The 26,787-nt window shown below is 41.2% G+C and overlaps 1 long non-coding RNA gene across 1 annotated transcript; it reads right to left on the minus strand.

Annotated features, from left to right (window-relative positions):
- On the minus strand, window positions 1-26,254 carry LOC147363007 (uncharacterized). The gene is made up of 2 exons (XR_015136688.1): window positions 25,991-26,254; window positions 1-301 (listed from the first exon to the last, which is right to left on the minus strand). It is a non-coding gene; the product is annotated as an uncharacterized LOC147363007 (long non-coding RNA).
- Between the last annotated feature and the right edge of the window lie 533 nt (window positions 26,255-26,787).

The following is a 26,787-nucleotide window of genomic DNA, read 5'->3' on the forward strand; positions in this document are numbered from 1 at the left end:
TCAGGTGATGAGTTGTCTCTTTAATGCATTTTGCAAACATAGCAAAGGCTTTGAAGCTTACTGCATAATTATGCCATGGGACTGTACTGCATACACGTTACTGAAGATTGATAAGTGCTTGCTTCAAACAAATTGTGGTTTCCTCCAGTTTTAATGGCAGCCTTGTAGCACATGACTTCAGTATTTAGTTTCATCATTTGTATCTAGTCCAAGGCTGGAATGCAAAGCATGTAATGGTTCCCGACTCCATCAGGGGTGGACTGGCATTCAGGCTCCCATCCTTCAGTGAAGACATCCCCATCTAGGAAGTGGACGATTACCATTAAGACACTTCCAAGAGGATGAGGAAAAGGCAAACCTAGGATTCAGATACATGGAGTTGGAGCTCATGCAGTGATACAATCTTCAAAAAAGATTGCTAATTTAGACACATTTCAGAATTTATAAAAATTATATACACTACTGTATCAGTCAGGATTCAGTGTAGAAAACAGAAACTTAAGATAATTTAAGTAGGAAAAGACTTATTTAACACAGAGAATCAGGTGCTTTCAAAATCAATGGATGGGCTGAAGGAGCAGGTTCTAGGCTGGGCCTGCTGGAATGACTTGCAGAACCATCTAATGATGGTTAGACATGTCTGTTTTAGGTTAGTAATCCATCTCTTTCAAAAGCATCTCAGAGTACGATTTGTCTTACCACCCTAAGTATCATCTTCATGTCACATAGGCCTTGATATAACTATAGAAATAAAAACAAAAACCAAACAAACAAAAAAATTTCAGCAAAATACCCATGCACATTCTCCAAGACCAATTTTTTTAAGTCTTGCTTCCCAGAGGTTAGCATTCTAAGACACACACACAACTAAAATCACACAATTTATCTAATGTCAAAGACAGACAGTGTAGGGAGGCTAACAGTATGTATTTATCTTGGCAGATCCCAAAGGAAGCTCTACATTTCAAAGTTTAAAACAGATCTACATTTTAATTACAGCACTATAGTCAGAATTAGCACACACAAAAAAATGGTTATTCTCAAGACAATAAATTAATTGCATTTTTATCATCTTTTGAGACATGAGAAAATATTAAGTGTATTCTAAGATAGGTGTGGACAAACTATCCCCATGCTTGTATTTGTCAAAAGCAGCTCTGTTTATTATTTAATAGTTGCTTTCCACACCAATGGCAGAACTAAGTAGTTGCAACAGGGATAGTATAGCCCCATAAAACCTTACTATTTCCTTTAGGGAAAAGCTCCCTAACTTCTGCCTTAAGGTGCATGTATGCATGCTAAGTCGCTTCAGACTCTTTGCTAGCCTATAGACAGTAGTCCATCAGGCTCCTCTGTCTATGGGATTCTCTAGGCAAGAACACTGGAGTGAATTGCCTTGCTCTCCTCCAGGGTATCTTCCTGACCCAGGGATGGAACTCACATCTCTTAGGTCCCCTGCATTAGCAGCAGGGTTCTTTATCACCAGCGCCACCTGGGAAGCTTACTTTAAGGTAACGAGGACCATATATTAGATTCATAGACGCTAGTTCTCAATATCAGCACAGATTGCTACAAGTCAGTTACTCCCATACCATTTAAACGTTGAGTCACAATGCAGAATCATTTCCCCACACACAAAAGCTATCTGGTGTTTTCCTGTTGACAATAAAGATTTTTTTTTTCTACTATCGCTTGGACTGAGCAGCAAGCTTTTAAAAATGCTAGCTACCAAAGAAAGGCAGATCCAAAAGAAATTTTGTATATCCAACAGAATTTTCTGCAACGATAGAAAGGTTCTACATCTATGCTAATACAATTGAACTAAAATTTTAATTTTATTGAATTTTAGTCTAAATAGTCACATTACTTATAGTAGTTACCATATTATATAGTGCAGCTGTAAGTCATAACCTATGTTCTGGCTTTTTTGTTGTTACTAATGATGCCTTGTTTAAAGACAAAAGATTTTAATGTAGATGATAGGGATATGGACAGACAATAAATATTTCAAAAATATTTTATAAAAAGGCATCTAGGTTAAGTGTTGTATAAATAATCAACACATGGAAAATACCCTCTTATTAGCTGCATATAAAATCCAAATTGCAATGGCAGTGAAATCTGGTGAATAAGTGCCCTTAGACCCTCAATACTGAAAACATTTTCATCCTTTTGAAGACTCTGATTTCTAAAGCCATGGCTGTCCTTTATTTACATGGACTGAAGTTCAAGCCTTCAGCTTAGTTCATAAAGTTTTAAAATCACTAATCTACCCAAAACATTCATATTTACTACCCATATTTTCCTTTATGGTTCACATCATGTTTATTAGTTACATTTCAGTTCTCCCAATCATTTAATTGCTGTTTTTCTCATTCACACACTCGATAATTTGGGGAAAGTTACTGCTTTTCACCCGTGACCATGATTTCAATAGACAATGTTCATGGTTTGAACAACAATTTATTTTACTTTTCTCTATTGTATCTTTCTGGATATGAAAGAAACAGATTGGAAAGACCTAACATACCCACTCATGACCAACTCAAAGGAAGATGAGGAGCAACAACTCCACACCAAATGCCCTGTCCAGACTCACACGTCTGTCTGACGTACAGGATACAGCTGGACATCTCGACTTTGCAGCTGCCACATAGACCCCGTGTGGCCAGGAATGTCAGCTTAAGTCTGAGACTGAGTTAAGGAGAGGAGAAACAGCAAGAGTCTGTGTGGCACCGACGACACTTTCCATGATGCCCTCTACACCTGGTACCTTTGTCCAATCTCTGAGGATTTGCTCTAGAGCCATAACTATGACACAAAACACCAAACTGCCATGTTTGGGAAGTAAATAACAAAAAGTTTTGTGGCTTTAGCCAATTTTAAGGCCATTTGTTCCCACTGAAACTTGAAATCTAAGAAAGGGAAACATGACTTTGGGTCTATTTGATTATGTCTGATACCTCTTCTCTTTTCATCAAAGGATACTGACAAGGTGAACTAGATTGAACATGGTGGTCCTACATGATACAGTTTCTCAAACTTTAGTTGACAATTACTTTAGCATTCTGCTTCAAGGATAAAGCCTTCTCAAGAAAATTTCCTGTTTAAGCCTAAAAACAATGGAGAAATCCAGAAAGCTCTAGAATGTAACTACAGAAGAGTGCTCCCCAGCAACACTGCCCACCAATTAGTTAGAACATGAGAGGTCTCTTTTTCCACCACATCAGTTAGAATTCTAAAGGGTTCCTACCAAGCCTGCCACTGATAATCTTATTCAGAGAGTAAGCCATGATTTGAAGGCCCTCAAGGAATGGTTTCCCTCCACAGCAGCCTAGAACGCTTGACTTAGGTAAAATAGTAGCTATGGAAAGTCAAAACCACCAGTCCGTGCAGGTTCCAATAATAAAACGTACGTGCAATGAATGCAGTTTTGGACTGTGACTACTTCTACATTTGCCACGGCAGTACAAGTTTCCAGAACTATTGTTGGCTGAAGTTTTGGTCTAAGCGGATCAGTCACGGTCTTGAAAGTCACTGTAATCAGAGTAACCAACACTCCTGTGTTTCTGCCAATTGAGCTACTGTGTAGACAAACCATGAATAAGATTGGCTTGGTTGCAATTGGAATAGTCTATATTGCCACAGAGGGGCTTCCTCCATGGCTCAGTGGTAAATAATCTGCCGGCAATGCAGGAGACCCCCAAAATTCAGGTTTGATACCTGAATGGGAAAGAACCCCTAAAGGAGGAAATTGCAACCCACTTCAGTATTCTTGCCTGAAAAATCCCATGGACAGAGTAGCCTGGAGGGCTACAGTCCAGAGGGTCTCAAAGAAATGGACACAACTGAGCGACTGAGCACATATTGCCACATGCAAAAGGCCTCATGCTTTTTGTCAAAAGAGGTGCCTGCTAAACTCCAGTGCTACTGTGTATGACCATGTTTCCTCTGGACTCTCACCCAAGGAAAGCCTCTCAGTGTGGGTAACTGTAATACGAGAAATATCATTTGAAGTCAGAGGACCCACAACCCACATTAACCTGTTTGTGTCTCAGTTTCCTTACTCATAAAAGTTCCCTTACAAGTTATTTTGCCAATCAAAAATGGTAACAAAAATGTTCCTGTTGCATGGTGAGAAATTTAAAAATATCAACTATAAAAATGCCAATGGGCTTCTCTGGTAAGCTCAGTAGTAAAGAATCTGCCTGCCAATGCAGGAGACATGGGTTCAATCCCTCATTTGGGAAGGTCCCGCAAGCCACGGAGCAACTAAGTCCATGTGCCACCACTGCTAAGCCTGTGCTCTAAAGCCCAGGAGCCACGACTGCTGCAGCCCATGTGCTGTAGAGCCCATGCTCCACAACAAGAGAAACCACCGCAATAAGAAGTCCATACATCGCAACCAGGGCGTAGTCCTCGCTGCCACACCTAGAGGAAAGTCCACACAGTGACACAGATCCAGCACAGCCACAAGGAAAGAAGTAATAATAAATTAAAAAATTTTTCAAGTTAATATTTTTTAAAATATGTCGTGATTTTATGACTGAATCAGAAGAGGCTATATGATGTCAATCACAAATTGACATCAAAACCAATTTTTTTATCTTCTTTGCTATCTGGAGTTAAAACTTCCTATTCAAGCTTTTTTTTTTAAGCTGTACAAGCGATACTCATTCTGGCTGCCCCATCTCAAAGTGTGTGCAAAGTCAGCCTTAATACTGTAGGAATGAGACTTGGCCCTTTAAGCTCACTAGAAACTTACTTCCCACTGTTATTGCAGGATTTTCCCCAACATGCTGAGTTCTAACTCCCAGTACCTCAGAACGTTACCTTATTTAAGGATAGAATCTTTACAGAGGTTATCTAGTTACAATGAGGTCATCTGGGTGGGCCCTAATTAAAAGGGACAATTTGGAGATAGATACACAGGGAGAATGCCATGTGAAGCTGAAGGCAGAATTGGGGTGATGCTTCTGCTTCCTCAAGTCAAGGAATGCCAAGGATTGTCAGAAAACTAGGGGAGATGTGTGAACCTTCCTCATAGCCTAGAAGAAACCAACCCTATTAGCAACTCAATTTCAGACTTCTAGCCTCCAGAACATTTTACAATTGCCCTAGCAAACTAATACATTCTGGAAGGGCTGTCCTCTAACAGAGAGAGATGGAAAAGGAATGGGAAGAAAGAACTAACATTACTTGACTGTATAACTTTAGTTCAAGAGTCTCACATTGTTATGTCATTTAATCCTCATCATAACCCTACAGAGTAGTTATCACCTCCCATTTTGCAGATTAAGAAACTGAAATTCAGAGAATTTCAGTAACTTACCTAATATTCTACAGGTAGCATGTAACAAAACTAAGCTCTGGAGCCATGGCTGACTCTGAAGACTCCCACTGTCCCTAATTTCTAACTTTGCCATCTAACCCTTGAGAAGGAATCTCAGGTCATCTCTAGACATTTTCAGAATTCTTGTGCTCTTGTATTTTCCTGATAGAAACAAAATTTCCTGAACAAACTGTTCCTTCCATTTACAGTAGCTGAAAGCTAAACCAACTGCAAAAGAGATCGTGGCTTCAATCTGACATTATTTCCTGGCTGAATGACCATTTTCTAGTCAGATCAACTCTAATCAGTTTTCTTTCTCAAAGAAACCAAAATTGAATCCTTTCTAATTTTTTCCAGAGTTTTGAGACATAGACAGTAAGCTGTCACTGTGATGGCAAAACGGCTAGCCCATGAGAAGACAGCTGAAATCCAGTTTCTGATTGGCAAGAATAGCACAACCCAATCTGGACATCATTTATGTTAAACCTGGTGTTGGAATTCACTCAGTTTCCACTTGGAATTTCAAGTTCATTTTGTACTTGTAATCCAAAGAAACAGGTGTGCTATGTTCCTGCTCTCACGCTTATATGTTAATCTTTGGAAGTTGGGGGTACTGGATGGGAGGAATAGATTGACTTTGTTTCCTATCTGCATAATGAGAGTTTCTACAGGGAACTGTTTGGAAGCAGACCCAGAGAGAACATAAGACAGGACAACTCCTTTCTACCACGTATCAAAGTTTGTACAACTCTGGCCACATGGTCCAATATCAGTGTTTTTCAGAAGAAAGACATGGGAGAATAAGAAAGCTACAAAGACACCTGCTCTGCATAGTGGTGCTCCAGTGTGGAGCTGCATTTAAATCAGGTGGAAGGCTAAAGTGGTTCAGAACATAGGCTTTGGCACCAAAACTGGGTTCAGCTCCCGCGTCTTCTTTATTTTATGCAGGGGAAATATTTAACCTTACCAAGGTTTAATTGACTTATCTAAAAAAAAATAAAGTACATAGGAGGGAAAGCTTCTCAATTTCAACTTCCACAGAACAGGCAAAAACATTTAACTGAAATGGTATCTTAATATGTAAAAGGCATGGCATGCAGTCGGTGCTCAAAAGTTGCAGGTCCGATGACAATGAGGCTAGAGTGTGTTCCCTGAGCTCCTCTCAGGACTGAGTCAATGTGGCCACTTTCCTCTCTGCGCCATGTGACCTGACAACTGGCTTAAACCATGCTCACAGCTGCAGGCTACCCTCCGAGGAACCCCTGGGCGCTGCCTTTGTCATCTCTATGCTGTGCATTTCTGCAGCAGTGCATGATAAAGTGAGTGGGAGCCCCACCGGTGAGGACTGCGGCCCACAGAGGAGGACACACGCTGGAGGTGGACCCCAGGCTTTCCAACCATTAGGCAGCTGTGGCCTTTGTCCCTTCACTATTGGGTGCTGAGTTTCTTTGGAGGGAATAGTTGCTAAATATGCCAAAGCTTTTAGAGATACCTCTGAGTTTCACATCCTACCCTATCTCCCCCTCACAAGACAGCCAGAGCACAGTGACCATTCCTGAGAGAGCACACTGAGAAGTCCCAGAGGTGGTGGGAGTTGGCCTGGAACTGCAGAATGAGCTGTGGGGAGAGTTCTGGAATAGAGTTCACATTTCAGGACTGGGAGCCTCTGGGAGGGCCTTCTATTCAGGAAGTGGCTGAAACCTGCAAACAGACCACTCCCGCCAGGCCTCCCCAACCCTGAGTAAACTCCGCTAAGCCTCAATTATACATGGTCCCACCAGGGTTTCCTATGACTGTCAGGATCTCTAGGGACCTGGGCCTGGAGACCAACTCCCTGGAAACTGCCTAGGAGGAATACATGTCCATGGCACAGAAGGAAAGAGAGGTCCACTAAATAGAGTGTGAACAGGTACCATTCAGACAGCCAGGAAAACAAAGAAAAATAATCATGAGAACCCAATCTGAATGGAATGATTTGATTTCTAGGTTGAGATGATTGAAAAAGTAAGTTGTCAACTCTCCGGTATCCAAGTATTCATTTATTTGTTCAAATGAGTATTTTTTTCTGTACTTAAAATGGATCAGGCCTTGTGCAAGGCACTGGAGATACAAAGGTGAATGATACAGGTATGTCCCTGACCCCATAAAGATAATGATCAAGGAGATGAGAGAGAGAGGTGGAATCTTAGAGTAGCAGAAGGTGATGAATAATATTTACTTTACTTTCCCTAGCAGAGACTTCTCAGTGATGGACCCAGAGCAAGAATCAATACATGATGAATGTATAAATGAACGAAAATAACTAACATCTGTTGTGTGTATTATGCAACAGGCATGATTCTAAGTATAGACTAAATAAATGTATTAACTCATTTTACATATGCAATGTATTTAATTGACATATACAAATCGATACACATAGTTAAATATATAGCAAATGAAAGTAGTAAATGAACAATGGTGTATGCTTAGCCCCCAAACCTCCTCTCTCCTGAACATGTTTTGAACCTGGAGAAGAAAGGACAAGAATAAACAATGATGGTGGATAAGCTTTGGGTTAGGCATCGAGAAATCTATACAAACATGAAAAGAAAATAGGTTTTGCCACAGTCATAAGAATAAGCTGAGTTCACATCCTAACTTCACCTCATGGCTGGGTGATCATAACCTCTCAAGCCTCAAAATCTGAATCTGTGAAATGGATTCAATAGCCCTGCCTTCTGGGGCTCTGGTCAGGGTTAGTCACACCCATCAGGTTCTCTGTGAGAAAGTGTCCCTGAACTGGGAGGCACCCTCCAGATACTAGTTGCTACGGATTTAGAACTTATTATTAAGAGACAGCAGAGCAGAATGGGAAGTTAAACTTAGAATCAAAGGCCTCCTTCTAAGTCTGGGCTCCATTAACCAACTGATATATGTAAACAGAGGGATTAATTGAGATAATGTGGGTTAAGATGTTTTAGTACAGAGCTACTGTTGTAGAATGGAAGAGGGAGGAAAACCAAGCCCTTCTTGGAGAATGAGTCACCCAAGGCTTTCTCAGAGCTTCTGGATAATCTTTTTGAGCTAGGTTAAATGGACTGAATGAACTGATGAACTCCCAGGACCGCCTCTCCTGAGAGCCTGTGATCACCCCACCCACGTGGGTGTGACCATGATTGATTGACTCTGCCTGTGGGATCAATAAGACCCACCTGCCCAGGGATTCCTGGGGTCCTCTGTTGCTAAGGGAGGAGTTGCTGCTAAGCAAGGAAGAGAGTGACAGGGAAACAGAGAAGGTAGGCAAGCATAGCTCTTCATCCTCAGCCAGGGCGCCCGAAGGCTAGGCAGCTCTAAGTGAAGCCCCCTGAAATGAACACTTTCTGTTTGTACAACAGTGTCAGACCATTTGGGGCAAATTTAACAAAATGTTTCAGCCTTCAGAACAGAGTATCTTCCTTGAATAAATTTGCACAAAGCATATGCACAGTGGGATAAAAGATGATGTGGACAGTATTTTACACACTGTACAATAGATTCTTACTTGGTTGTCCTTGGCCCAATGAACGTGAGACACATTTTGTGTATTAATTATTTCTAATAAAAAAAAGTACAGAGTCAATATAACTTCAAATGCGTGAGTTAATTAGGTGTTTTTGACCCTTTACTCTGAACATATGTGTAATCCAAGGGAACCACAGTACATCTGTGGCTGATTAGTTAAAAATTAATTTACTAAGACCCTGGTTCAGAGAGAGTTAATCAATATCAAGAGCCATCTCTTTAGAATCTCAACTACTTTTGCAAATAGTTTTGACACCACAAGAATTTCAAATTTTTGGTTCAAAACTCTAAACCTGTAAGGTTATAAATTTGGCCTTTGCTGTGAATGGAATACCTGTTATTTTGAAAAATAAATTCACACAGTTCAATTTATAACTCCTTAACATTAAAAATGTTAGAAAAGTTATAACAACTGGAAAATACATGTGTGTCAGGCATTCAGTTGTGTTCAACTCTTTGTGACCCCATGGACTGTAGCCCGCCAGGCTCCTCTGTGCATGGGATTTCCCAAGCAAGAATACTGGAGTGGATTACTGGAAAGATCTTTACTGGAGGATCTTTCCAGAGGATCTTTCCAACCCAGGAATCAAACCTGCGTATCCTGCATTGCAGGCAGATTCTTTACTACTGAGCTACCAGGGAAGCCAGAAAATACATGTAGCAAGCCATTATTTGATTTACTGAGTAAAAATTATAAAGGTACCCATCTGCCCAGTGCCCTAGAAAGCTTTTGTTTATTTATGAGCCCTGGTCCTACTGTCCTGGTCAAGTGAGAAGAGTCCTCAAAGCTGTTCAGATGGGATCAATGTAATGAATCGCCTAGGCTGACTTTCAGACTGTGATACTAAAATTAAAACTGAAACTATATAAGCTCCAAGGCACCTCTGTATGCCACACGACCCTTCCTCACTTATACTGATGCACCGTGTTAGAAATTTTATCTAATCAACTGACATTTTAAGGATCAGAGAATTCAACAAGAATAACAATGTGGCTACAATTTAGTCTTTTCCCCCCTTCATAAAAACATCGTCTTCTATTTGGTCTCCACTCAGGTCAAGACATTTCACTAATTTGCTAGTCATTAAAAAGATATTTTTATACCCAGCCTGTAATATTATCCTCTTCAGTGATTATGATAGCTCCCAACAGAATTCCAGACTCGAAAATGAAGGCTGGGAAGCTGAACTGCAATTATGATACTTTAAATAATTCCACAAAAGTAGAACCACTGTTAAATAATTTATGGCCTTTGATCTTGTCACAGATCTACTGAAATCTTCACATCACTCGAGCTAAATATTTTCAAACAGAAAAAGGATGGTTACTTTCTCCTCTACCACCCACTTGCCCTGGCTGAAGACATATCAATAAAGCTTCCAGATGTTTGTCTTATTGAGAAGTAGGACCCCAGGAGAGGCATTGCTGCCAGTCTTAGGGACCTGTCAACATCAAACACCGTGCCTGGCATTTGACTCCCTGTGCCCAATACATACAGCTCTAAAAATAGACCTGGGAGGAGGTGAGAAAATACATAAAGTTTGATTAAATTTATCTGAATCTGTGCAAGAACCAGAGTTTCCTTTCTTTCAATAAAATTTGGGGGAAGAGGATGCAGGGCAAAGAGATGATCAGGACATTATTTAGCTTTAGAAACAGAGAGCTCAAAGCGGATGAATTTCACAGGCTCTCTGCTGACTTGTTTGCAGAGTCAGTGTTAAGGAATCCTAGGGAACAATTAGGTGATGATATCACGGTTCCTGATAACCCCCCTCAGTAATTATCCCCGTTTTTGCCTCAGGATCTGCAGAACTTGGGTTGTTTTGCAGTAATTTCCAAGATAACTGCAGCTGAGTATATCTGAACAGAATTTAAAAAAGAAAACCATTAGAACAGAAAATATTGAAAGAGAGAAAATTACAATTGTTCGTTTATAAGCAACCTTCAAAGGCAGCCTTTGCCTTGGGTGAAGAAAAAAAGGTACCTGAATTGTTTGGGAGTTGTTTTCATCATGCAGGAAGTATTCAGGCTCCTCTGCTCACAGAATTCTCCAGGCAAGAATACTGGAGTGGGTTGCCGTGCCCTCCTCCAGGGGATATTCCCAACCCAGGGAACGAACCTGGGTCTCCTGCATTGCAGGCAGACTCCTTGCCATCTGAGCCACCAGCAAAGTTGAAAATACTATATTTCAGCAATTCCAAATAAAAACTACAGGGAGAGATCTGAAGGCTATGAAGCTGAGCTGTTAACAGTAATATCAGTCATTTACACAGCACACAGTCTGACCTTCATAACAATCCTGCTGGGAAAAGCAATCCTGGAGAGACTGGGTCAACCAGCCCAGGGTTACATGGGAAGTGGCAGAGATGGCCACCAGCCTAAACCTGTATCTGACTGACTCCAAAGCCCCTGTCAGGCTAGGCAGCAGTAAAGAATTTGCAAAATAAAACGTTTTATACATATAGTGTGCTGCCACCTGGAAGGAAGGTGAGAAGATGCAAGTAGAATATCTGTTTGTCTAGCATCATGCCCACAGTCAGAAGCTCTGAAACAGTAGCTCCAGTCACTGTGGAGAGCAGGTATCAGAGGTCAGGTGCAGGGATCCCCACCCACAGACCACAGAATCTAAGGCCGGCCTGTTTGCCTCTGCCCTCATTGTCCATGATCCTTCCTTGTGTCACTCAATCTGATGAAGGAGCCAGGAGCTCCACAAACCATCTACCAATTTCGCCTTCCTTGTGATCTCCCCACATCTCTTTCCCAGACCGTGATAACCCACAGTGAGAAATCAATTTAGTAAAACACTAAACACTCTTGCCTCAATAATTTTAATCATTTCACAAAGGGTGGAAAATATATTCATTGTAGTACAATTATGCTATAGCCCGTTTCCCAATGTCCTTCTAATCCTGCTCCCCTGACACCTGTTACCCATCTCAGCTTCTCAAGAAACAGACATATGTCATCCTTATTTTTTCCTTTGTCTGTCTTCTTCTGCATCTGACCCACCAGTCACTCCTAAAAACTATCTCCAGATTGCATCTCAACTCCTTCCACTCATCTCATCACCACGGCCACCTCCCCAGTCCAGGTTACAGTCGCTCTCACCAGCATGAATCTAATTACTTCCTACTTGGTCTTCACACAGCAACCAAAGACATTGTTTTCTACACTCTTCAAAGAGTTTTTTGTTTTTGTTTTTTTAATTATACAACAGGTATGTGAATGCACTATGGAAGGCTTAATATGATTCCCAAATATATCCTCTCTTAACCCTGGGGTTGTAAATGTGACCTTATTTAGAGAAATGGTCCTCGTAGATGTGACTAACAGTCTTGAGATGAGGAGATGAGCCTGAATGATTTAAATACCATCCCAACTGTCCTTAGAAGAGCAGAGGGAGATGAGATGCACACAGAAATGGGAAAGGCAATCCGACTGTGGAGGCAGAGACTGGAGGGACGCACACATAAGCCGAGGAATGCCGGTGAGCACAGGGCGCTGGGGAACACAAAGGACTGATTCTCCTTAGAGACACAGCTCTGCCCACATCTTGCTCTCAGCCCAGTGAAACTGATTTCAGGCTTCTGGTCCCCAGAACTATGCGAGAAAAAATATGTGCTATTCTAAGCCACCAAGTTTGTGGTAATTCATTGCAACAGTCACAGGAAACTAACACCAGCACTGTTAATGCAAAATTCAAAAATTAGAAAGGACCTACTGTATAGCACAGATAATTCTACTCAATACTATGTAATGACCTATATGGGAAAAGAATCTAAAAAAGAGTGGGAACATGTAATGTGTATAACTGATACACTTTGCGGTACGGTAGAAACTAACACAAAATTGTAAATCAACTGTACTCCCATAAAAATCAATTTAAAAAAAAACTCAAAAATTATAGATAAAGTTTTAGATACCCCTGAAAGAGAAGAGTGAAAAAGTTGGCTTAAAGCTCAACATTCAGAAAACTAAGATCGGGGCATCTGGTCCCATCACTTCATGGCAAATAGATGGGGAAACAGTGGAAACAGTGTCAGACTTTATTTTTTTGGGCTCTGAAATCACTGCAGATGGTGATTGCAGCCATGAAATTAAAAGACGCTTACTCCTTGGAAGGAAAGTTATGACTGACCTAGATAGCACATTAAAAAGCAGAGATATTACTTTGCCAACAAAGGTCTGTCTAGTCAAGGCTATGGTTTTTCCAGTGATCATGTATGGATGTGAGAGTTGGACTGTGAAGAAAGCTGAGCGATGAAGAATTGATGCTTTTGAACTGTGGTGCTGGAGAAGACTCTTGGAGAGTCCCTTGGACTGCAAGGAGATCCAACCAGTCCATCCTAAAGGAGACCAGTCCTGGGTGTTCATTGGAAGGACTGATGCTGAAGCTGAAACTTCAATACTTTGGCCACCTCATGCGAAGAGTTGACTCATTGGAAAAGACCCTGATGCTGGGAGGGATTGGGGCCAGGAGGAGAAGGGGACGACAGAGGATGAGATGGCTGGATGGCATCACTGACTCAGTAGCCGTGAGTCTGAGTGAACTCCGGGAGCTGGTGATGGACAGGGAGGCCTGGCATGCTGCGATTCATGGGGTCGCAAAGAGTCAGACACGACCGAGTGACTGAACTGAACTGAGGCTATCTCCTCTCCTCCCATCTCATTCTAGTTCTCTCATATGGGGTACCCACTGGCATAAGTTTCAGTTTTTTATCAGTTCAATTCTTTTTCTTTGCATTTGTGTACATGGATATTGGAGAAGGAAATGGCAACCCACTCCAGTATTCTTGCTTGGAGAATTCCATGGACAAAGGAACCTGATGGGCTACAGTCCAGGGAGTCGCCAAGAGTCAGACACCACTGAGTGACTAACACACACAAATGGATGTACTAAAAGAAGATATCTATTTTTTGTTTTAGAGAACCCAAAGTGCTCCCCCCAGTTTATGGTTAGCTTTGTCTGCTTCTGAGCTTGACATAAATAGAATAATGCGTGTTCTTCCGTGACTTACTTCTTTCACCCATCATTATGTTTTTGAGATTCATCCATATCATTACAAGTAGGGATCTAAAGTTTGTTTTCTCTAGGGTAGCATATTCCATTGCATGAAAACAAAGCCTGGGTTCTATTCCTGGTGAGGGAACCAGATCTCACATGCTTCAACTAAGGATTCCCACATGCTGCAATGAAGGCTGAAGATCTCGTGTGCCAGAACTAAAACTCGGCACAGTCAAAGAAATAAATATTTTAAAAATACTTTATAAAATATTTTTTAAATGCTTTATAAAAAATTTACTTATCTATTTACATCCAAGCTCATCTTAGGAAAGAGTAGTTTCATCATAATATTCCCTGCTTGGAGCCCTCCTCTGGCTTCTGACAGCAGTTTATATGACTGACTCTTCCCAGGGCTCTCTTTGCCTCTCACATTGCATTTTATCCCACTCTTCCTGATCCACAGGCTTTCTTTAGGTTTCCTGAACACATTAAACTCTCTTCTACCTTAAGACTCTTGCTGTTGCCCCTCCCTGGACCACTGCATCCCCAGATATTTGTGCCCCTGGCTCCTCCTTTTTGTTCAAATCTTATCAAATCTCACCTGTGCAGCCTTCCCTGACCACCCAATCTGAGTTAGCCTCAGCCCCACTCACTCACTCCCATCAGCCTTTTTTATTTTCCTTGAAGCATCTCTCCCTATCTGCATTTGTCTTGCATATCTGCTTCCTGGTCTATTGTCTGTCTCCCTAAACTGCTGCTCTGTGAAGGCATGAACACTGCCTTATCCACCACTAGATCCCCAGCAACTAGAACACGCCTGGCATGCAGTAGATGCCTGGCAGATATTTGTTGGATGGGTGAATGAATGAGTGAGTAAATGAAGGTGTAAATGAAGTAAATGAAGATGTATTCTTATAGTGAGTAGATTAGACTCCACCAAAATTCAAGTACTCATTCATTCCTTTCACACAATGTATCTATTTTCTACGAGTCCTGAGTTGGTCCAGGTGATGAGAAGACATAGTTTGCTTGCTTGCTACTACTGACAATTTATTTGACTGGCTAGATCAGTGAGAACTGTCCCATGGACACAAGAGCTGAAAAAGCATTTACTGAAGTGGGGTTTTACCTTTACCTTAACCGTATGCTTCCCCCACTCCTGCATTTTCGAGCAGGGTGCAGTGTGTACTCACAGGGTGACTAAGACACTGGACTATTATTAGTGAAGCGGGGGATGCTGATTACAACACCAAGCAGGCCTCTCCTTAGCCGGGAGGGGAACATCTACCCAAGCCTGTTCGATGATTCGGGCAGGATTCCAACAGGTGGAGAGACTGACCCCAACTAGGCCTCCCGCTGAGAGAACAAAACATCACAGAGATGCCAAAGACCAGTTTGGGGGTTCAAAAATAGAACACGATAATAATGTGTCTCACCATTCACTTCACACACATTCAGAGCCTCTTATTATACTCCATGCATTTGATTTCAAAATCCATTTAGTTTCATTGAAGTCATGTGGCATTCCTAATTTCTTCTAGATTATTTTAGATTATTTCTTCATTCATTTTTTAGATTATTTCTTCATTCTCTAGAGGTAGAAAATGCAGTAACTGAAGCCTGCGCAGGACGAAACTGTGGCAGGTGATTTTAGGTGTGTCTTGTGTTCCCTTTCTCTGCAGTGTTTGCCCGGTGTTTAAAAAAGGGTTCTCAGCTATGAGGCTTCTCTCTCTGTTAACATTCACTTCAAGATCCAAACACCAAATTAAAATGACAAGCAAGAGGAACAGGTGGTTATAAAATGTACTAACTATGGGGCTCTGGGAGGAGGGTGACTCAGGAAGCATGGACAGTTTGGTCTTTTTCTCCTAAAACACAAGTCTGAGGCCACATCTCAGTGGGCAGTAACACCTGCACACACACACCTGAGTGGAGTTGAGTGGATTAAGGGTTGTGGAGCCTTGTGATGGAAAACTGCTGCTGCTGCTGCTGCTGCTAAGTCACGTCAGTTGTGTCTGACTCTGTGCGACCCCATAGACGGCAGCCCACCAGGCTCCCCCATCCCTGGGATTCTCCAGGCAAGAACACTGGAGTGGGTTGCCTTTTTCTTCTCCAATGCATGAAAGTGAAAAGTGAAAGTGAAGTCGGTCAGTCATATCTGACTCTTAGCGACCCCATGGACTGCAGCCCACCAGGCTCCTCCGTCCATGGGATTTTCCAGGCAAGAGTACTGGAGTGGGGTGCCATTGCCTTCTCTGGATGGAACACTGGCATTGCAGATAAAGGAAGCTGGGGTCTAGTTTTTCAGTACAACTTGGCTCAGGTGGTAAATAATCTGCCCACAATGAGGGAGACCCGGGTTCGATCCCTGGGTCAGGAAGATCCCCTGGAGAAGGGAATGGCAACCCATGCCAGTATTCTTGCCTAAGAGAATTCCATGGGCAAAGGAGCCTGATGGGCCACAGGCCAAGGGGTTGCAAAGAGTCGGACATGACTGAGCGACTAACACTTTCACTTTACAACGTGGAGAACAAACAGGGGAACACACAGCATGGTCATGTTTACCAAATGAGTCACCCTGTGGCCAAGAATCACAATGCTCCACAAAGAAGCTTAAGGAGTCCAGTTCGCTGAGTCAGGACCCTGCCGATTGGGAGAGCTGATGTACATCTAAAGGGGGTTGGGTCTGCATTGACCGAACAGGTCCTTGATTTGCTAGACTATCAGAATTTCCAATAGAAGTCAGAAATGGAGGTTTCTGAAACATCTAGTTCTAAATGTTGGCAACACATTTGAACCTCTTTCTCCATATTCTGTGGCTCATGCCCAACATGTCTGTGGGCTAAATTTGGCTTGTGAGCCATCAGTTTACAACTTCTTATCCGAGACCGGTAACCTCAATGGCCACAATTAGTTTGATCTCTCACATCCACGTGACCCTTTTCTTACAAAGAAAATTTTGAAACAACTTTCTTCCCCTAAAATATAACTTATGATAAATAATCTACCTATAAATTTAATTCAAAATTTTAAATATAATGTCCTAGCTGTAATGTAAAAGAGAAGTTAAAGATGGGTGAAAGTGAAAGTCCCAGTGAAAGTCCCGTCTGACTCTTTGTGACCCCATGGACTATACAGTCCACAGAATTCTCCAGGCCAGAATACTGGAATGGGTAACTTTTCCTTCTCTAGGGGATCTTCCCAACCCAGGGACTGAACCCAGTTCTCCCGCATTGCAGGTGGATTCTTTACCAGCTGAGCCACAAGGGAACCTCAAGAATACTGGAGTGAGTAGCCTATCCCTTCTCTAGCGGATCTTCCTAACCCAGGAATTGAGCCGGGGTCTCCTGCACTGCAGGAGGATTCTTTACCAACTAAGCTATCAGGGAAGCCCAAAAGATGGGTACTTTATATAAAAATAAATATGTATTTCTGTGTGTAACTGCTAGGACATAACTGCCTTGGAAGGCATGAGGACACTGTCGGATGCTTGCCTCTTCTGAGCAAACGGCTGAGAACACAAAAGCTCCCGATGTAGAGAAATACAGTTTGTTGGTTAGTCATGTGCAACTGTTTTACCCACATGAACATCCATGGGATATTTATAAGGCACACAGGATAGGGACCAGTTCTCTACAGCATAAGGCTGTCCCAGCATTGCTGCTCCTGCCCACTGATCACTGTGACAGCCACAAGGTGCTCCCACAAAACTCCAAATGTCCTTTGGAGGGCTGTGCCACCTCCATTAAGAAACAGTGACACTGACCAACTAACGGGCTGACGCCAGCTCCGCCCCTGGCAGCTGACCAACAGATTTTAGTTGTCAACTGACTATGTGACCTCGGACAGTCCGCTTAACCTTTTTGAGTTTCCTCATCTGCCCAATGGGGAAACAGTGGTGCCTACTTCACAGGTATTTTTGTGGGAATTAAATACACTAGTAATTGCAACATGCTCAGATAATCAAGCTTCAAGCAAACATTAACTTTTTGTATCATTATTGGGTTGGTATCAGATGGCAGTTGCTCTGAGTCATCAACCCTCAGTGGGAAGCTATTGATAATTCCACATGTTCTTTTCTAGATTGTTAAGGAAGCATGGGGAAATAGGCATGTCCTACAGAGATGTGAAACTTCACTTGTAGTGCTGAACAAAGTTTTCCATCATTTGGCTGACTCTAATTCTATTTAAAAGAAGGCTACAAAGATATTGATACCAACTTAAGTTTTTTTCCCAAGTTGCTTCCACTGCAGCACTTTCTATTTTTACCATGTCAGAAAATATGAAGAAATATCGTTACCATATTGCATGTGTTAAATTGATTCTCCCATTTTGGTTCATGGTTTCTTCAGGGAAAGGCCCGAGTGTTACTCTTTTTCTCTTGGTCTGTGGTACCTAACGGGAAGCAAGGACAGTGAGGGCCCTCTCCTAACAGGCATGTACTGGTGGAAACTCTCTCTCTCTCTCTTTGTCTTAACTGGAGGCTCAGGATTTCCATTTCTCGTCTTTCCCCAGATGGCTGCACATTCCCTGGGGTTTACACTGCCACTTCTGATCTGAGTGCCAGCTCCTACGAAGCAATCATCCTCAATGTCACAGCAGCCCTGCCTCCACAGCTGTCCTTTCTCCATGCTTTATATCAACCCTGGTAGCAAACTCAGCACTGTTGCTGACTGCCACAAAACTAAAAAAAAAAAAGAAAAAGAAAACTCTCCCCCAAAGAGTATGTACTCGGTGGAGATTTTACTGAAGATCTGCAGTGATGTGGGATGCTTACAGGACAGCACTGCAAATACTGTATATTTTAATATTAGATCCCTATTTCTCTTGGATGGTTTTTTTGGTCACTCTGTCAGTAAACCTCAGGTCAGGCTGCATGACTCCCCGCTTTCCTCCCAGTCTCCCTGGTCTCTTATTGCTTAGAAAAAAAGAAAGTCTTCCATTTTTGCAGAAAATTTCCCTCTCTTAGTGTCTCCACCCCTGGGGCTGGACTCCGGCAACACCCAAAGCATCTGTGTCCCCCGCAGCATCTGCTCCAGGCTCCATGCCGTCCAGCTCCCGTTAGGACTGGCTGCGGGGAGACATAGTCTCAGTACTCCTGACCCCACTGATTGGAAGTATGCCTCCCTTCTCAAAATGCAGAAGAGGCCAGTGACCTCACTGGCTTTAAACAATATCCCCCCTCTATTTTATAGGACACCGGTCACTAAGGCACAATGGCTTATTAACCTCAGAAGATGACCAGACAGGGACTCTTCAGGTTTTTGCTTCACTGTGTGATACTCATTTAGAAGCTACTCTAGGTTCTGATAACATGACAAATTATTAACTATTAGCTCTAGATAATAATTCCATGCTTGATTTGTGGACAGAATTCATCCACCTGACCCTGTTGCCACCTGAAGAAAGAAAGTGGCTGCCAATGCGCCAGGCATGGACACTGTGTCCCCGGGTTTTCATGTGGAAGAGAGAGAAGGGGCCGGAAGAGCTCATTAACACTAGGATTACAAATCATCGTATTATGAAGTGCAGAAAAAGACTGAGACGTGCTGAGTATGTTCCAATAAATACAAGCAAAAATTTAAAAATTTACTTCAAGATATCATAAATTAAACATGTCTATATCTCTATATTCATATTATCAACACTTGTTATTTCTATGAAGAACTTAAAATCTACCAAACTAGGTACAGAAAACTAGTGTAAAATGAGCAAACACAAATGTCAACATTATCAGTGATTTCATCAACTGAAATATATTTTTTGCCCAAAGTTTAGACCCAGTGCCATACCTTGGTTCAGTCAGTATTGATCTTACATATTTTCTCATATCACTGAACTGGACAAATCCAAAACAACAAAATCTTCATTGAGCTAAGCCCAAAACAAGCCAGTAGTTCATTTAGTTTAACTCACAAATTTTCATATTAAGAAGAAACAAAAACAAGCTACCAAACAAAAAACATCTCTGACATTGAAATTGTCTTCCTCTCTAGAGTACAGTTGAGTAAATATCCATATTTTTCCCTCACTTAAGTTCTGTGATCCAGTGATCAAAGAGCCAAACAAGAGAATAATTTCTCTGATCTACAAAAGGTTAATTAATCATAACTCAAGTTTTGTTTTTTTTTCTCTACTCCCCCAAAAGGGAAGGAAAGTGACAACTTTTTAAAAATAACTCAAATATGGGGGCTACAGACGTACATAACGAAAAATCTGAGGCAGAAACCCAAAATAAATAGACACAATTTAAAGAATTAGACAGAGGTTAGAAGAAAAAAAAAAAATCTCTTCCACTCTCTGTTCATTCTTAGTAGCATAAGAGATACTTTATGTTTTCTTGGCTGGGTTTAAGCCATTCAAGCACTATTGCTGTAACTTTCTTGTCACTTCATAAGCTTTATTTCATAGTTTCAACTTTTAAAAGAACTTTATTCATCACCCCAACTCAAAATCTAGTAGGCATATTTTAAGTATGCTGCCACCAAGTGGCGGCCCTGCTGTGGCCACCGGATTCAAAACCAAAAACCTGGGGCTTCACCTGCCATTCAGAAGTAGGTCTCTACTAACATCTTTCTCTTTATAGACTTTATTAGGTCTCTTTACCAACTTATTTTCCCACCATTGATACATCAAAAACAGCTAACTTGTAGCCTCCTAATAATATATTTCCTCATCTTCTAGCATAAAATTCTTCAGAATGAAAACTCTAAGTAGAAATAGAATTGTCTTCCGTGGCCACCAATAGCTATGTTTGAGTTGGTAATCTCAAGGATTACATCTTAGAGCAAGTGTTCAAGAAATGAACATCTAAGTCACAACCAAGTACCTTTTTCACTCATTCTTAGCCTTTTAAATCACCTTATCTGAATTGCTAAGCTTGGTATCAAAATTTCCTCTCAGCAATTTGTTAAAAACGTCTGAGTTTTCTCAGATCCAAATAGCCCTCTAGGCTTTGCTAACATCCATATATTCTCTTTCTGTATCACTAACAGATATTCCAGGCACCTCATACAGGCTCTTGCAATGAATTCAGTGCTCAAAGCCTACTCTTCCTTTCTTTTCATGTGACACCAAGAGCACATAAGCCTTCTTTTCTATTTCTCTACAAATAGCTAACTTTCCTCTTTATTCATTTTTGTCTCAACTTTCCTGATTCCCCAAGCAGTTATTGCCGATAAGAGCATCTGGCAGAGCTAATTTCTAGGGGACTTAATTAGTTACATCAAGTTCTCAACTACCTTAGCAATACACTCAGAGCTTTTAGCCTTGTAAACTGTCTCAATGATACTTAAAAAGAGAAAGCATCAGAAACCGTTTTCTGAAGGCACCAATATCCCTTACACAGAACAGACATCTTTTTCATCAAAGAGTTATGCGATTTTTTAAAAGACTTAAATTGGTTTCTTGACTGGGGGAATATTCCATACTGCTTTGGGGACATATTTCATCATCCATTCAAACTCAAAACAACTATATACACAACTCTAGAAAAGAGTGAAAATGAGATGATCTCAAAAGTCACATTAATAAATCAGCCACCAATATTCTATTCTTCTAATACAAAACATTGAAACCTCTCCTTTTCCTCTACTTTTTCTCCCCCTCCAGCCCCTCTCCCTTTCACTTCCACCTCCCTTTTCTCAGTCGCTCATAAACTTCTTCTTTCTCAGTTTAACCTTTTCTCAGTGCTGGCTTTGCCAGTTCTTCTGCTGACTGGCTTCACACCCAGTCTGTTTCCACTCTTAGTCCCAGGAGACGACTGCTCCCACCTTCAGCATCCCCTCCAAACTCCCTGTTTCCAGCAATTCTGGCCAGACCCACTGACAGTCCTGCTCTGTGAGCAAAAAAAAAGTCCGTTGAAACACTAATGTGTCTTTTTATTACAGAAGAATAAAGGATTGATTCACCCACCAATGTTTAAAGTGCTCATATTTTTCTCTCCTTCATTACCATCTGCACAAACCCAGAGGCCAGGGAGACTACCTCTGATACAAACTCCACATTTCTAGAATTTTTTTGCCTGTAAAGTGAGGGGACAGAATAGTTAAACTGTAGGCTACTTTTCAGCTTAAAATGAACAGATGCCATTCTTAACAAAATAAATTCAAATAACTTCTGGTTAAGAATAATACTACTTAATAGAAAAGTATTTATGGATTTCCTCCTATGTACCAGACTATATACACTATATACTCACAGTCACAAGCAACATCGATTTGGGCCAGCTAAGTGCAAAGCACTTGCATGATCTCGTTTTCTCCCTCGACAACATTATGACATATGTACTGTAAGTAACCTCTTTTTGCAAATAAGGAAATCAAGGCTCAGAGAGAACGAAAACATTGTTCAAGGTCACACTGTTTATACGTGGTTGGTACAGTCAGTCTGAGACTCCAATAGGCAACCTGCTCATCAATACACTCAGAGCAACTCTACAAAGGTGGTATTATTATAACCACCTAGCAGTGAATAAAGATTCATATGCTGAATCACCTTAGATAATACTATCACGTCATTAAATAGAAATATGCATCAGTCCTCACTGTGACTGGTCCCTAAAACTCAGAGTACCATGGCTGTGTATAAATTGATATTCACATAGAAATGCTAAGAAAAGAGAAATAGAACTGCCTTATGCAAATATATCAACAGAATTGTTTACACAGATTAAGGCTTTTAAAACAGAAATGTCATAAAACACATCAATGTTATAACATTAAATGGTCACTAGGATATTATCATATTCTTCATTTCTAGGAATTCTTTCTACTAATTTGAGTGCTCCTTACTCATATTTTACTCCACTTTATAAAACATAGTAGTCTATATTCTGTGGTTGACCTTTCCAAAACCTAAGGTTTTTAAGGTCTTATTTTGTTATCTGTTGTTTCTGCTGGCTGTTGCAAATGGTGTCTCATTTTTTTGTATGTTTAAGGATTTTTATTATCAAAAGCTAATTTCCCTTAGAATGTGAAAATTCTTTAAGGCCTAAGATGGATGTGGTATTTCTTAAAAAGATATTTGTGTTTGCTTCTGTCAGTGAATGGAGACATTACCAATTGTGGAAAACATTAAAGAAATTTATCAGCTTGAGATATTTTAGGCCACCTAGGTAATGGCTTATGATTATCAATTTTTAAGGAATATTTTCTCCCTTTAGTTCATTGCCAAGGTTGACACAATTTTCCTTGAGGTCCCTGAGTGAAACGAGGGCCTCTTAGTTTTATTTTTAATTTACCCTTGTACTATGGATATAGCCCCACAGAGCCCCAGATTTCGTGAGGGTCTTCTATTATATTCTCTACCTGAACTTTGTCTTCCAAACTTCAAACTCCAGGAAACTTTAAAAAATTGATGCTCAGTTTGACCAAGAAAATGTCCTCACGGTGGTAACCGGGCTCCTACCTTCATCTAGTTCTAGGCTGGAGTAGTCCTTACTTTCTTGCAAAAGTGTGGAAAAACTATAAAAAGCTATCTTAAGATTTTATTCAGTATATTTAGTTGTTTTCAGAGAAGGGTGGCTTCAGGTACTTGTCCACCATCTGAGTAGGTTATTTTATGTCATTTAAACACAATTCCCCTGGTGGTTCAGATGGTAAACAATCTGCCTGCATTGCAGGAGGCCTGGGTTTGAACCCTGGATCGGGAAAATTCCCTGGAGAAGGGAATGGCAACCCATTGCAGTATTCTTGCCTGGAAAATCCCATGGACAGAGAAGCCTGGTGGGCTACACTTCATAGGGTCACAAAGAGTCAGACACGACTGACTAATACTTTCACTTTCCATATGTATGTGTGTGTGATGATTCATATATATGTATATATATGATTCAATATTAACAATATTAATTCCATAGTTTGTTACTAAGACTGGATGACATTAAGTGAAAAGCACTTTCAAAACTGCCAAGTCAGAACACCAAAGAATCGATGCCTTCAAACTGTGGTGCTGGAGAAGACTCCTGAAAGTCCCTTGGACAGCAAGGAGATCAAACCAGTCAATCTTAAGGGAGATCAACCCTGAATATCCACTGGAAGGACTGATGCGAGGCTGAAGCTCTAGTATTCTGGTCATCTGATGCAAACAGACGATTCATTGGAAAAGTCCCTGATGCTGGGAAAGATTGAGAGCAGAAGGAGAAGAGGGTGTCAGAAGATGAGATGGCTGGATGGCATCACTGATGCAATGAACATGAACTTGGGCAAACTCCAGGAGATGAGGAGGGAAAGGGAGGCCTGGAGTGCTTCAGTCCAAGGGATCACAAAGAATTGGACACAACTGAGTGACTGAACAACAACAACATGTAAATAGTAGCCATAACTGATATCCCTTCCTTCGTTCATTCAAAAGTATTTATTAAATGCCTACTGTGTTTCAGACATCATGCCAGGTACAAAGGGCATAGCAGTGATAGAGAAAAAGAGAGAGGAAAAATGAGGCAAAGAAAAGGACAGAGAGAATGTTGCAGTAAAACTCAGTATGCTAAAGTTTCTGAGACTTTACCTACATGAGAGAAGCCGGAACTATGTATTCTAATTCAACCTCATTTGTCTCCCTTGGCCAAAGAGGACCACGGTGGACAGCTTGATAGCATTTTCAAGGCACAGGATATTTGGTGAATCAGCAAGAATAAAACCAGAAAGGAACCTTTGATAGAGCTGGTAGGGTAGGGGTGGGCAGGCTGGCAGATTAGAGCATTTCATAATTTTTTTTGAACTATCTAATTTCTAGATAATTGCTTCAGTTAAAAAGAAAAATTATTTTTAAATTCCCGGAATCACACCCTTGGTGTGAATAAATTCTAATGAGGAATATGCACACATATGGGCAGGGAAGGCCTGAAGTGTGTATTGGTCAGTGTCTCCTAGAGACTGCCCCGCACTGAAGACCTTCTATAGATATTTGTGAATGAGTGACCAGACAAATGAATGGCAGGCGAGAATTCTACCACTGAACCACTAACACAGTCAAACGAATAAGTGAAGTGAAGCTGTGTTGAGAAAAGGCAATAAATACTGATTAAGACTGGAACACATATAGTCTACAGGTTATCTGCACAGGAGTTACAGAAACATGTAATTCCCGTGAGAACACACAGCCCCATGCTAGGGTGGAGGCTTGGTGAACTAAGCTGGAACTGAATTTCAGCTCCCACTTGCCCTCCCAGCCGGGCCCCTTTATGCAGTGAAAAACCTGCTCAACCACACAAGGCAGCTCAGAGCTTAAAAGCACAGGTTTGGAACCAGATGCAAGGATTGGAATCTTATCTCCTCTTCCTACTAACCTTATGACTTTAGACACGTAACTAAGCCTCTAGTTTCCCTGAAAGTAATGTAGAGATAACAGTACCTGGTGAAGAGTCTTGTCAGAAAGATCTATTGTGTGACTGCATGCAATACAGCACTAAGAAATCAGTTTTTAGATACTAATCGGTCAATCAACATATGCCATATTCCTGTACCCCTCACTTTGGGCACATTTGCAAAAGGTGTTTCAGTTTGCATGATCACTCAGCTATAGAATATATGTGGGTTTTTCCTCCAGTGGACAGAGCACTGAATGTAAAGACTGAAAACTTCTTTTCCACTGACACCTCAGCTATCCACCACACACCAGCTCAAAGCTGAGAGACTTGCAGCAACTCCCTTCACCTTCTCGACTATCAGGCTTCTTTGGATTTTAAACTGAAATAATACTGTCCCATAGTCTTATTCTAAAATTTATTTTTTTAAGATTATTTTTTTAAATGTGGACCATTTAAAAAGATTTATTGAATCTGTTACAATACTGTTTTTCTTTTATGTTTTGGTTTTTTGGCCACAAGGCATGTGCGATCTGAGCTCCCTGACCTGGGATCCAACCCACACCCCCTGCATTGGAAGGTGAAGTCTTAACCACTAGACTGTGAGGGAAGTCCCTGTGCTATAGAGTTTAAAACAGAAAGTGCTTTCTTTTCATTGTAAAGTATGATAGTATGGTTACTATCAGAGGTACTGGAAGTAATCAAAAAGCATAAAGCATAAATCCATTCCCTGTATGGATTCTCCTGTATCCATAAACATAGGGGACACTCAGTAGAGACTTCTGAATAAATAAATAAATATTACCTGAAGAAGTTATTCCAAAAGGTCCTGGAGAGTCAGCTACATCAGCTGTTCTCAACTTTGCATTCTGAACTGATCTGCAAAAATACTGCTGCCTGGGTCCCACTAGGTCTCACTCCCACAGACCTGGATGGAATCGGTCTGGGATGTGGTCTGGGCATCTGGATCTTTAAAGCTCCCTTGACTGATCCTAATGCGAGGCTCTAATTTAATGAGCCTGAGTGGTAGTAAGGCAGACATAGATACTTGACAACCCTGAAGTAATTTCCAATCCCCTTCTCTCCTGCCAATCTTCTCTGCAAAGGCTGGAAGGAGAAATGACTCATTTTCTCAACTTCCATTAAAGTTAAGGGGTGACCATGTGCCCAGGTGTAGGTCAACGGTCAGAGGTATGCTGAGTCAGAGCAAGGGGTTTCTTTAATGCTTTTATTGTCCTGAGAAAGAGACAGCTGCATCTCATGTACCTCTTCTGGCTATACCCTCTTCCTGCCTTGAACACTCATGTGGCTGAACTGCCATGAACCACAAGAGAAATGCCAACCAAGAGGACCCCAGAAGTGTCAGCCTTGACATTGTTGAGCCTCTCAATTAGCTTCTGCAATTACCTACCTCTGACTTTATTGTTATGAGAGAAAAACAAACTCCTCGTCTGTTTAAGCCACCAAAACCTAGCTTTCTGTAGCATGCAGATGAACACAACCCTAACTGACAGAAAGAGATCCCATCTATTTTCTTTTGCCCCAATCTTCAGAGGAGATGCTAACATACTAAATACTTTTATGTAAATGCAACTACAGGTT

This window comes from Bos grunniens, chromosome 11, assembly GCF_055505025.1.
Source record: "Bos grunniens cultivar Pamir isolate PY7600 chromosome 11, Bosgru_T2T1.0, whole genome shotgun sequence".
Classification (NCBI taxonomy): Eukaryota; Metazoa; Chordata; class Mammalia; order Artiodactyla; family Bovidae; genus Bos; species Bos grunniens.